The sequence below is a fragment of the Marmota monax genome, unplaced genomic scaffold, assembly GCF_021218885.2.
Source record: "Marmota monax isolate L192 unplaced genomic scaffold, Marmota_monax_Labrador192_F-V1.1 WCK01_AAM20220418_F8-fsc00009, whole genome shotgun sequence".
NCBI classification, from domain to species: domain Eukaryota; kingdom Metazoa; phylum Chordata; class Mammalia; order Rodentia; family Sciuridae; genus Marmota; species Marmota monax.
The window spans coordinates 25,357,306-25,371,056 of NW_026694710.1; the positions used below are offsets into that span (position 1 = coordinate 25,357,306).

At 47.1% G+C, this 13,751-nt stretch overlaps 1 protein-coding gene across 1 annotated transcript in view; it reads left to right on the forward strand.

Annotated features, from left to right (window-relative positions):
• The window catches only part of Sorcs2 (sortilin related VPS10 domain containing receptor 2), a 403,770-nt gene that overhangs the window by 1,063 nt on the left and 388,956 nt on the right, over positions 1 to 13,751 (forward strand). The gene's annotated exons all lie outside the window — the stretch shown is intronic.

Genomic DNA, 13,751 nt, shown 5'->3' on the forward strand with positions numbered 1-13,751 from the left:
TATAGATGGAGGCAAATGGCCAACTCCAGAATATGGGCTGTCAATTAATTGGCGAGGTCAGTGGGAGGAAGTGGACCGGTTAGTAAACGAACTTAAAAGACATGATTGAATTCAATTCGGATCATGGTAGAACAGATCAACTGTACAAAAGACATTTGTGAAGTGATGAGGAATTTCACTGCTACTTTTGTTAAGGAGTCATAATGGCCTGGTGGCTATGTAAAAATGTCCTTGACATCAAAGATGCAAACAGAAATGTTTACAATAAGTTGCTACAGTGTCTGGAATTTGCTTTAAAAATACTCCAGTAGAAAAATAATGAGTATAGGTGAAACACAAGTGGAAAATATGGAAAATGGTTAGAACTGGGTGCTGGACATGATGAGGGTTGTAACTTTTCTTTATTTTTAATAATGTTCAAATTTTTCTGGGATAACCCTTAAAATGTGTTTTTCATCGGCTGTAACCAAGTTGTCTAATTGCGCTCATCCTGAATCTGCTCACCTGTAAAACTGTTTTGTTTAGTTTTTTTTTGTGGTGGTGGGGGGTCGCTATGGGAAAATATAGGAAAACTTTTGGGACCCTCTAAGGCTCATAAATTCAAATACCGCTGTGGTTCATAAAATGCGACTTATGCAGTCCAGGGGGAGAAATAAAAGAATATCCACGCGCTTCTGCCCCTTTCAATGCTTTATTGACGCAAATCACTCAATACAATTCATCCTATAGGTTCTTAATCAAGAACAACAATCCTTTATGCTAGGCATTGCAATAGACATAATAAATTCACAGCAAACCATTCTAGATTAATTCTAAGCACTGCAAACACACTTAATCATGACAGGCTCATGACAAACATTCCCTCTGCATTCTAAGTTCAAGTGTCAGATCAAAAGTCTCAAACTGGGCTGGGGATGTGGCTCAAGCGGTAGCACGCTCGCCTGGCATGCCCAGGGCCCTGGGTTCGATCCTCAGCACCACAAAAAAATAAAAATAAAGATGTTGTGTCCACCGAAAACTAAAAAATAGATATTAAAAAATTCTCTTTCTCTTAAAAAAAATAAGTCTCAAGCCTTAGGCTCTAAGTCCAGCAGATGCACACTCACTCAGACCAGATGCACACTCACTCAGACCGCAGTGATCAGGTCAGGAACCTAGGCAGGCTTCTCCTGGGGTGGAGCTGACCGCTGGCTGGGAAGGCTCTCCCCAGGGTCAAGATGTGGCTGTAGAGTTTGAGAGTGGTGAGGAAGATGCAGAGGATCAGCAACAGTGAAAAGTGTTGGGATGTTGCCACAGTCTGGCTGGGCACAAATAACCGAGCCGCCACAAAGCCTTGTAGATTCAAACAGCAACTCTTTATTCCTCAACTCTCACCGGCACTGCACACACCACACAGGAACACACTCCCTCCACCGGGCTCTGTCCAATCTCTCCGAACCCTTGAGAACTGCTCGGGAACTCCAAAGTAGGCAGGAAGAGCCGCCCTATTGCCCGACAGTAAAGGTCAAATATACAATTCAAACAATCCAGCATCACAGCAATTATATATAGCTTAATTCAAATCATCATCTCAATGGTTCGCTGGTGTCACCTTTCAACCATTCCCTCTGGCAAATGCCAGGCGTCATTCTGACTGGGCTGTGGCTCTCAACAGGATGTCAGTCCAGGTCCTCATCAGGCTCTCGGCGTGAGGGCATCAGTGTCGGCTGGCTGAATGTCTGTTCTCTTGCTCCATTATTTATACCAAATTTTGGGGATTTTGACCCCCTTTTAATCCTTATCAGCTGCCACAGGATTTCCCAGTGACATCATTTACCCGGGTTAAAACATCTGGTCTGGTGGTCCCCTTATTTCGCCTTTCCCCCTTATTGGGGGAGGACAGCCTGCCAGAGGCTTCACTCTGAGTTTGTCAGGGTGGGGAGAAGTGACTTCTTTGTGCCTGAGGGCCATACTGGAGGGCTCTGTTAGGCGTGCTGGTGAGACTGCAGGTTTCCAACCAGAGTTTTAAAATGGAGTTGCTTAGGCTCATGCCTAAGGCCATCCTCACAGGAGGGAGGGTACTAGGGATTGAACTCAGGAGCACTTAACCACAGAGCCACTGTGGTTTTATTTACAGTCAGGGTCTTTCTGAGTTGCTTGGGGCCTCCCTAAATTGCTGAGATTTCAACTCACAATCTTCCTGTCTCCCAAGCCACTGAGATAAAACTGGGATCTTATTGTGAAGTTTAAAAAGAGGCTGGACTCAGATGGGCATCCTAGAGTGTAGAGAGGGGTGAGCAGAGTTAGAGCCACTGGGTCCTGAGATGGACAGGAATGGGTCTTCCTGGTGATGCTGCCACATTGGGGATCCTGAACCACCTCAGTCCAGGCCAGCTAGCCACCCAGCTGTGCCCCCTGTCACCCAAAGCAATGGGATTCCCCTACCTGAGGCTTGCCTGTGCTGCCACCTCATGGCCACACCAGGAACAGTTCCAAATGGCTTCTGTGTGAGAAGACTCCTGCATCATCACTCAGAGCTCATGTCCTCCAGGGTGCAGGGTGCCCTGCAGTGTGGGGTAAAGGTGGGGGTGCTGAAAGAGCAAACTAAACAGCCTGGGGTGCCCCAGGAAGGATGGGATGGTGTTTAAAAAGAAAAAATTCCTCAGAAGAAGGTCATGCAGATGGCTTGACACATGTTGGTCATGGGCATGATGCTCATAACTGCTGAGCCAGCTAGATGGCTTGCGCTCAGCGAAGCTGCTGGGGACACAAAGCTCTGTCATCGACCCAGCCTGCCTCCTGAAGGGTTGGCTGCTGACTGGAGGTATGTTGTCATGTGTCAGCAGGTCATGGGTTTTCACCCTTTCATTGGACTTTGAAATAAATAAATTTAGAAAACATGGGTTCGATGGATGTGGCAGACAGAATTCTACAGATGGATTCCAAGCCCTGCACCCCCACCTCCAGTTATTCAGTCAAATACTAGTGTAGATGCTTTGGTACATGGACTTTGGACTTGGAATTAAGGACATTGGATTTGGAATTAAAGTCCCAGCAAGTTGACCTTGAGATACAGAAATTATCCGGTGTATTTGACCTTTTGAGCCCTTTAAAAGGAGGGAGAGTTTTGAGCTGGCAGCAGAGGGCAAAGTCACATTCAAAGTGATTATGTGAGAAGGCCTGTGGGTGACCCTAAGAGCAGAGAGCAGCCCTCACCTGACAGCCAGCAGGAAATGAGGCCTGCAGACCTGCAGCCACAGGAGCTGGGCTTTACCACCCACCTGAAAGAGCCTGGAGCAAATCATCCCCAGAGCCTCCAGGTGTTGGCTCAGCCCACCCACTGCCTTGACTCTCGCCTCATGAGATCCAGAGTGAGAACCTTGGTTTCATTCACTTTAGACACATCATCGTCCTGTGAAGCAGGAATTTATTCTCCCATTTTATTGTATCTTCATTCTGGACTTTGGCACCAAAATGGACCTGTCGAAAACCTTGGTTCCCATTCTTATCATCACAACCCACCACCCACAGGAAGCTCCAGCTTACAGATCAAGAACTGACCTGGAGGGAGGAAACTGACTACCAGATAGCAATTCCCCCTCTGCCTCCTGCATGCAGGCTTCCAGCCAAAGAGGATGCTCTTAGTAAGAAAATACCGCAGAGGGGCCTGCAGATGGCCACGTGGAAACACCCTGATGCAGACAGGCTGGCTGCACGGGGGTTTGGTTGAAATAAGCGGTTGCATGAGGAGAGAGCAAATGCACAATTATTAATAGTCATCTCCCAGGAATGTTCAAGCAGCAAATTAGCCATCATGATCCAGTGGCATGCAGATGTCTCAGTTGCCCTAAGCAGCTAGGGTGGCCAGAGGTGGCAAGGAAGGAGAGAGGGGTGATGGAATCCTTGGATCCCAAGAAATTCTTCCTAACACGTCTGTAGACATGAGGGATCATTTGAATCTAAGGCTGCTGACACCGTCCTTACCACCTGCTGCAGTTTGAACCCTCCTGTGTGTTGGTCAAGTCTGTCTTCAGGCAGAGAACACCAGCACCGTGGGGAGTGCTGAGGGTGAGGGTTGGCAGGGAACATTACTGTAGAATGTTGGGAACTAGGTAGTGGGTTCGGGGGTCTTGCGCCTTTCTCCTTCCTGTACTCCCCTGCCCCTGGAGGAAGTCCAGCACTGGCACTCTTTCTCTCTTTGCTTCTGGCCTTGGATTGGTCACAGACCTGGAACTGGATTGAGTGTCGCTGGTGAGCAGAGAAGTGGGCCTCTCTGAATCTCAGTCTTTTCCATTTGTACTAGTGACACATCACTGTGAAAAGCAAGGGCTTTGTGACACTTGCCCCAGATGAGTTTCAGTTCCAGTGAAACAGGCATCAGGATGGACATGGTGGGTGCAGTCCCTTCCTGGGTGCTTTGCTGGAGGAAGTCTCTGTAGCTGTAGCCAAAATGTGGCCACATGGCTGCACCTGACTGCAGGGGAGGCTTGTAGTCTGCCCCCAATGCTCCACTCCCCACTGGAAATTCTATTCCTGCAGACCACGCACGGGAGGCCTGCCACAAGCCACAGGATAGGAAGGGCTCATAGCCACTCATTGAGCCTGGTCCTGGGTGCGTTCTGAATCCTGGTAAGTGTGACAGGCACACGGTTACCCAGCTCTCAGTGGGTTCCCTGTACAGTTTGCCAAGGTGTACTTTAGAGTTCGGTTTTCCCTGATCGGTGACTCCAAGCACAGTGTAAGTAATTATCATTTTAGAGCCTTAGCAATCCCTAAAAGGGATCCGAGACATGGAGGAGGGTCCGTTACCACTCTGTGGGCTTTGGGGAGGCATGAGCCTTGGGATCATTTCCTCCATAAGGCCTTGGCCACCCCATGGCCTTTTCAGTCCCTGTGGGGAAGGCTTCAGCCCTTCCAGCAGCAGTGTCCACCAGGACCTGTAAAAACTGAATGCCTGGCAGGTGGGCACAGAGGTGGGATCCAGCTGCCAGTCCTCTCTTGAGTGGGCTGTCTGTGCTGAATGGGTTTAATCGATGGGAAACTTTTTTCCTGGGGTTAGGATAAGAACAGAGGCGACAAGCTTTTCAAATTTTTCTTAGCACATCTATTATTTTGTTACCACAAAGAACCAAGTGGCTCTTAGGGTGACTTCTCTTCCCACAAGCAAGGAATCACGTAGACCCTCAAAGGCCTTCCCTCGTAGGGACAGGTAGGTACAGTTGGCCGCGCTTCTTCCACCAAACCCCATGTTGGTGAGCTCTGGCCACTAGCAGCCTCTTCCTCCTTTGGGAAAGGGGATCAAGGCGGTGACAGGCTGTTGCTTCCCTCTGAGCTGCCTCCCCAGCTGCTCGATGGGCCTTTCCATCGCTTGCGGGTATTTCTGACACCTCTCCCTGGCACCCCTGGCAGTGAGTGACTGCTGTTCCCTTGGAAGAGTGCTGCTTCTAGTAGCTGTAGGACCTGCTCTTTGTGTTTGACTGGGAGTGTCCACCAGTCAGGGGTCCCTTCCTTCCTCGTGGCTGTGTGGATGTGAAGCACAATGAAGGCGTGTTTAGAATTTGTCTCAAGGGGGCAAAATTGTGACATATGCAGTCAAGAAATAAAGAATGTCCACAGGCTTCTGCCCCTTTTGCTAAGAGCCATAGCCAACTAGTAATGATGCATGGCATTTTTGGTTGAAAGGTGACGCCAGCAAGCCATTGAGATGATATGATTATGTTAAGATCTGCATTCAAATGGATATTAGACCCCTGCTGTCCACCTCAGCCTGCAAAAAACCACCACACCCCAAAACAAGTGCCATTGTTGTTTGCCATTTTGTTGGCAGGTAGACCTAATTCACAAATGGCCTTTGTCCTATCTGGAAAGGCATGTCTGGTCCATGGGGTAAGTATATATCGCAAGTATTGAGCCTTTTGTTGGGAGATGTGTGCCTTTTTCTTAGATATCGTGTATCCCCTTTCTGCTAGAAAACGAAGTACCTGATAGTATTATGGTTGGAGACTTCCTCTGCTGGACTGAACACCAACAGGCTATCACATACAAAAGGGTCCCTCCCTGCTTGAGCCGTGATCCCTTCAGTCCCTTGCCAGGGCTCAGGCAAAGAACTGAGGCCATCCTTAAACCCTTGAGGGAGGACTGTCCCTGTGGATTGCTGGGTTTCTTGTTAAAGGGGTTTCCTACTGGAAAGCAAGAGGGCCTGGGATGGCAGGTGCCGGGGCCTGAGAATCAGGTGTCTTTGAGCTCCAACAGTGAGCAAGGTGGCATCTCCTGGTATCTGGAAGAGAATGATGTAAAGGTCAGAAGCCAAGGGGTGGCCAGGGACACAGGCTCTTTGACAAGTCTCAGGTCTTGCTCCAGTTGGTATTCCCTGCTGGGTTTTAAGACAGGCAAACTTGGGGCATTGCAGGGAGATTGGCAAGGTCTAAGGCATCTACATTGAGGTAGCTCATCTAGGAGGGGTTACAATCCCTTTTGGGCTTCTTTCTTTAGTATTGGGGTCCTTTGTGTATCCTGGGTGGGCATCAATTGCCCTTCCTGGCTTCCTGTTATACCATGCCAATGGATTTATGTGTAAGTCAGTGGCCTTTGGCATAGGAGTGCTGTCTCCAGCTAGGTGAGCAGCTTGGGCTCTCTAACCAAATTGTAAGGTGACTCTTAGTTTCCTATGATGTCTCTGCCCAGGAGAGGGATTGGGAAGCTTGGAACCATTAGAAACTCATGCATGAAAAGTTTTTTTCCAAATCGATATAATATAGAGGGAGTAAAAATATTAGTTTTGTTTTTTTGTCTTTGCCTACCACCAGGTTGGTTCAGGAAGAAGGCTTACCTGCCTAAGTGGTTAGACCCAAGTGGGGGCCGTGTATGAACTATGGGTATTGTTTGCGCCATTAAGGCAGGAAGCTCCTGGGTGAGATTCCCTGGCCTGAGAAAGCCCAGATCATGCTGGTGCCCTGCCTTAGCCAACAGCCCCAGGTTCAAACACAGCCATCCGGAGATGGGTGTGACCTGCCAAGCCCCAGAAAACCTGTTTACTTCAAGAGCATGCCACACTGAAACTTTTGATGTACTCCCCCTTAAATAAAGGACTGGGGCTTGTTCAGATGTTTAGTTTCAGTTCCTATCAGGGCTGGAAGGCCCATCAGGCACCCCCCCTTTAAATGGTGCCCCCCTTTAAATCTAATTTTTTGGCTTTTTCTTTTATTCCTTACTGATTATTTCAGACTTTTCATTTTCCCAGGCGGTTCACACCTCCAAGCAGGAATCTGCTCTACCAGGGCGCTGATAACCCAGGCACCAATGTCTGGTATCTTTGCACTTAAAGCAAGAAGTTTTTCTTGGGGCCTCTCCAGTTTTTGAGATGTATGGATTCCAAGGGCATGGCCAATCATGGCTGCCATGAGTTTGGATCACTGCCTCTCCTGGTCCCCTTCCCTTCCTGGTTTCTTTTCTTTCTTTTTTTTTTAAGAGAGAGAGAGAGAGAGAGAGAGAAAGAATTTTTTTTTAATATTTATTTTTTGGCGGACACAACATTTATTTGTATGTGGTGCTGAGGATCAAACCCAGGGCCACGCATGCCAGGCGAGCGCGCTACCGCTTGAGCCACAACCCCAGCCCCCTGATCATTGGTTTCTATTAGTCGGAAGTCCCAACTGGAGTTTTTGGAGTTTTTGCCTAATATCTGGAGCTGACTGAGGAAATTCTGACCTAATGAAGCAGTCACTTCCCTGGAGAAGAGTCTGAGTTGTTATACTTTGGGAAGCTCTCTAACTGATCATAAAAGGCTGCTGGGTTTTCATGCCTTTCCTGAGTAATACTTCTTAGTTTATCCTAATTAACAGGCTTGTTAATGCCTTTTTTATTCATACCAAGAGAGCTTCCATCACCTACTTCCTCCTGTCATGCCTGCTTGAGTGCTGTAGTTCCAGTTGGGGTGATAGGCTGGGACAGTTTGAGACCAGGGTAATTTCCCACTGGGGTTCAGGCAAAGATTTCATTAGCTTCCCTGCAAGCTACTCCAGTAATTCACTCTTTTTTTTTTAATTTTTTTTATTGGTTGTTCAAAACATTATAAAGCTCTTGACATATCATATTTCATACATTAGATTCAAGTTGGTTATGAACTCCCAATTTTACCCCAAATACAGATTGCAGAATCACATCGGTTACACATCCACATTTTTACATAATGCCCTATTAGTAACTGTTGTATTCTGCTACCTTTCCTATCCTCTACCATCCCCCCTCCCTCCCCTCCCATCTTCTCTCTCTACCCCATCCACTGTAATTCATATCTCTCCTTGTTTATTTTCCCATTCCCCTCACAACCTCTTATATGTAATTTTGTATAACAATGAGGGTCTCCCTCCATTACCATGCAATTTCCCTTTTCTCTCCCTTTCCATCCCACCTCATGTATCTGTTTAATGTTAATCTTTTCTTCCTGCTCTTCCTCCCTGCTCTGTTCTTAGTTGCTCTCATTATATCAAAGAAGACATTTGGTATTTGTTTTTTAGGGATTGGCTAGCTTCACTAAGCATAATCTGCTCTAGTGCCATCCATTTCCCTGCAAATTCTATGATTTTGTCATTTTTTAGTGCTGCGTAATACTCCATGGTGTATAAATGCCACATTTTTTTTATCCATTCATCTATTGAAGGGCATCTGGGTTGGTTCCACAGTCTAGCAATTGTGAATTGTGCTGCTATGAACATCGATGTAGCAGTATCCCTGTAGTACGCTCTTTTAAGGTCTTCAGGGAAAAGTCCAAGAAGGGCAATAGCTGGGTCAAATGGTGGTTCCATTCCCAGCTTTCCCAGGAGTCTCCATACTGTTTTCCAGATTGGCCGCACCAGTTTGCAGTCCCACCAGCAATGTACAAGAGTACCCTTTTCCCCACATCCTCTCCAGCACTTGTTGTTGTTTGACTTCATAATGGCTGCCAATCTTACTGGAGTGAGATGGTATCTTAGGGTGGTTTTGATTTGCATTTCTCTGACTGCTAGAGATGGTGAGCATTTTTTCATGTACTTGTTGATTGATTGTATGTCCTCCTCTGAGAAGTGTCTGTTCAGGTCTTTGGCCCATTTGTTGATTGGGTTATTTGTTTTCTTATTGTTTAATTTTTTGAGTTCTTTGTATATTCAGTAATTCACTCTTGAGAAGGGTGCAGCTCACTCTCAAAATAAATTGAATGTCCCTGAAGGATAAGTCGAAGGCCATAGTTAGAGTTTGAAACCCATTGACAAGCTTGTCTGGGCTCTCAGAGTATTTTGCTAGCTTTTCTTTACATTACTGGATGTCAGCTGCTGAGAGGGGACTTGTACTCTTACTGGCCCTTTGGCCCTGGTCACTTCCTTGCATAGTGCCCAAGCAGGTGGCCCCACTACAAGTATGTGGGATGTATGGAAAGGAGTGGGGGCAGAGGCTTTTCTGGGAACCAGTGGATTTTTGGTTTTGCACAGTAGAGGGGTTTTGTACAAGGCCATGAAGGCTTGGGTATATGGGATTTCTGACCATTTCCCTTGTCTTTTACAAAGCAGACCTAAGAAGGATAGAACTATAGTTTGACTGTCATCAAGGGGCCATCTTTCTGAGTCTCCTTACGTGGGAGTCAGGCAGTCTTGCAGTAGATGATGAGGAGTCTCTCAGGTTTTCAGATCAAAGTAGACCCAGTGGGGAAGAGTACAGCTGAACTGTGGGAGGGAGGCAGTTCCTCCCATGGTCATCTATGAAATAAGGAAACACTAAAGATCTCAGGCCCGGATGCCAAATTCCATCTGCAGAGTCCCTCAGAGGAATGAGATATCTAACTTAGATATCCCTGTGGCAGGCCCCTGGGAATCCTAGCTTAGTTGGTCAAACATCTCTGGCCCTTAGTGGGCACCAGTGCCACTGTTGAATGTTCCCTAGAACATATTCCTTCTTGAATTCCATGAATCCCTTCTGGCTCCTAAGTTCCTCATTGAGAAGATGGATGTCTTTGTAGACTGGCCTGATAGCAAAGAATTGATTGCAAAAGAAAGGTGGTCAGAGAGCTTCAAAGGACAGCAGCCATAGGATCTCTGACCTGCCTGGGTTCTCATGTCTAGGGTTAGCACCTGACTATCATTTGAGGGGAACAAAGCAGATTGGGCAAAGCAAGCTCTAGGGGTTACAAATATGCTTCTTTGGGATTTATTTATTTATTTTTGCGGGGAGAGTGGGTACCAGGGATCGCTTAACCACTGAGCTACATCCCCAGGCCTATTTATTTATTTATTTGTTTGTTTTGGTACCGGGGATTGAATTCGGGGGCACTCGACCAAATGAGCCATATTCCCAGTGCTTTTTTGCATTTTATTTAGACACAGAGTCTCACAGAATTGCTTAGCACCTCAACATTGCTGAGGCTGGCTTTGAACTTGTAATCCTCCTGCCTCAGCCTCCTGAGCCACTGGGATTACAGGCATGCGCCACCACTCTGCCCAGCTCCTCAGGCCTTTTTTATTTTTTATTTTGAGACAGGGTCTCGCTAAGTTGCTCAGAACCTCACCAAGTTGCTAAGGTTGGCTTTGAACTTGTGATTCTCCTGCCTCGGCCTGTAGAGCCACTGGGAATACAGGCATGTGCCACTACCTCTGGAGCCACTGGGATTACAGGCATGCGCCACTGCACCCAGCTGAACTAGGTTTAAAGCAAAGGTATGTAAAACTTTGATTTTGATGCTGCAGGCTTTGAGCTACAAAGATTGTAAACAAGATTGCTGTAAAGTCAACAGCACAGGGACAATATACCAGGCCACTTTTACCCCCATTTAAATAACTTAAGGTGACCAGAATATGATCAGTGTATAAGTACCAAAAGACTCCCACACACCAGCTACAGCCAACCTGAGGGGTACAGGAGCAGCCATTTCACAAAAGCCACAAGACCCAGGGCAGCCGAGGGCAAGCCCTGTGGAAAGCATGTGCAGGAAGACAGCAGAACCTTCCCTAAACAACATTTAACAAGATTTGAATAAAAGACAATGGTATCATTTTTCAGGAAGAGACTACTTGATAGATATTATAAAGATGCCAATATTCCCCAACCAATTAATTCATTTAATCCTATAACAGTCGGAATTCCAACAAATTTTTTCAGGACTGAGAAACAAACCCAAAGTTTACCTGAAAGAGAAAAGGGAAAGTGTAACCAAGAAGTTTGGCCTTCATGCAAAGAAAATAGCAACAACCTAAGCAAGTTAATCAATAGAAAAATGGCTAAATAAATTAACAGTTGGTAGTAAAGAATATACTTACTGGTGTGTAATTTTTTTTCTTTTGGAAATAGTATTTTTTAGACACAAATTGTAGGACAATGGAATAATATGACATTGTTCTTATAAACCTACCTATCTACATGTGTGTGTGCATGTAGCCAGGCATGTACATGTAAGCACCTAGGAATTCATCTGGAAGGACACACAACAGCCTGTGTAAGTAGTTGGCGTTGGCCATTATGAGCTGTGGGGACTTTGTCCAACATTTCTTGGATCATCACAAGAAGCTCTTGCTCAGGTGGCATGTGTATATGGCCTGCCCACCTTCAGCTATGACCAGGTTCCCCTTGGGAAAGGGGCAGGGGCAGGAAACTTAGACTCCAGGTGAGGCAGGAGTTTGGGGGATGACATCACTGCAGAATGTGACAATATGTCGGCTGAGTCACAGGACAATGTACCTGCTTGTGTCATTAACGTTGCCAAGGGAGCTCCCACCCTGACCATCAATAGGACCAAGGGAAGCGGAGAAGGCCAAGTACTACCCTTCCTGGAAATCCTCTACTGAAGGCAGATACGCGCCATCAGTTCCTGGTCTTGGGGCCTTGAGCCACTCTTTTCCACTTGGCCTGCTCCTCTTTATGCAGTGTACTTACACTTTCAATAAATCTGTGTTCTAGCTGCTTCTCCTGTGTGTCTTGCTCAGTTCTTTATTCAAGATGCCAAGAACCTGGACATTGACTTGACTCTCTTCCAGTAACATTTGGCAAGCCAGCCAGGAGGTAACCACCCCCAATCCCACCACCAAAGCCTTCTTGGGTCTTAATGTTATTTCACTGCTCTGCCGTATCTGGTTTTCTATTGGAATCTCCAATAGTGCCACATTCATAATGAGGAGCAATTGACAGTTTCCCAGTGTACTCCAGAGAACAATCAGAAGCCACCTTTTTCAGAGACAGCAGGAAACCTTTCCAAATAGGGTAGAAAACCCTACTTCACTGGACCTTGAGATGGAAAAATCCCCTCCCCAGATGATTTCAAGTTCCCAAGAAAACTCTCTGGACAGACTCAAAGATCTGGGGAAAAGAGAGCTTGCATTATTTGCCTATTAGGCAGAAGATCTACCTTCTGAGTGTGTGTGTGTGTGTGTGTGTGTGTGTGTGTGTGTGTGTGTATGTGTGTGAATTACTACTACTTAACCTCATTTCTCCCAGTGATCTGCCTAAAGCCTAAGTCTACACTATTAAAGGCATGGATTGGGCAATTAGAAGCCTTTAGGATACCAGTCACTTGAAGACTCCTATAATAGAATAATCTGGTTGTGAGCCACAGTTAGAATTCGCTTATGCTGGACTCAAGCAAGACTCACCATCATAGAAACACCTCTCTACCCCAACCCTGTGGCCATCCGAAGACATAGCTGGGCCAGGGCAGATCACGTCACGAGCCTCCCCTTCGGTTTCAGGCATTCAGCCTGATTCCATAATTTTCATTCTTCTCTTGCCTGTAACAGGACTTTATGCCAAAACTACCAGTTGCTCTCCTGAAATGTCTCCAACACCTGCTCCTGGAGACAGGTTGCCCCTTTGCACTGTTAGCACCCCACTATCTCTGCTGGAAGGTTGAGCCCACTGGCCGTGGTGGTCTCCACATTATGGAACATAGACCAGACCTGCATGGCGACTGCTATCTGTTTTATTACTTAAATTTGATGAAAAGTGGAAAAAGGAGTTGGGTGGTTGGAATATAGCCAATCAGTTCCTGGCTGATGCAGCAGGCTGGGTGCTCCTTAATCTCCTGGGTAGGAGGGCCAAATTTCATTGAACTCATTAAAACAGTTATGAGGAGGCCCAAAGTTGGGTGCTACATCCAGGAGTCCCACCACTATTGTTGGCCACTGTCCTTGGAGAAAACCTACCTGTCCCCAGAGAAAAACTGGGATTTGCTGTCCTGCTGCCTCGGTCAGGTTCTTATGGCTTGCTGGATACTCTGGGGACTTCCACGTCACAGAGCCCTTCTCCTGCGGGGGTGTGGTGTCCTTGTGCATGTTGCTGTGTCTCTGTCCCTGAGTGTGACCCATGCTGGGAGTCTCCCATCTAATGTCGTTTTATTTGCCAAGTGTCATCTGAGTCTGATTCCCTCCATGACTTCCCTGTCTGTTCTGCACCCTGGCCTTCTCTCTGGAGACTCTGGCCGAGTCTGTCCCAACTGAAGCCAGCCTGCATCCCAGGTGCAGGAGCCAGGCCTGGTGGCTGGACTGTGACCTTCTGCACGGAGGCCCTGAAGCCCTCACACCTCCCGTGAGCTCTGGTTTGGAAACATCCGTTGCCCTCCCCAGGGTCTATGGGAATGCTGTGCTCCCTGGGACGGGTTGCATTCCCCCCAGGTCAGATGGGCACTCCCCGGGGCTGCCTTTTCCTTGGCTGATGTCAGAGCCAGGCGAAGTCCTCGTGCACAGTGCTGCAGAGCTTTAGGAGTTCAAAATACTGTTATTTGGCCTTTGAGGAGCAGTTCTACCCCAGACGTGGATCCA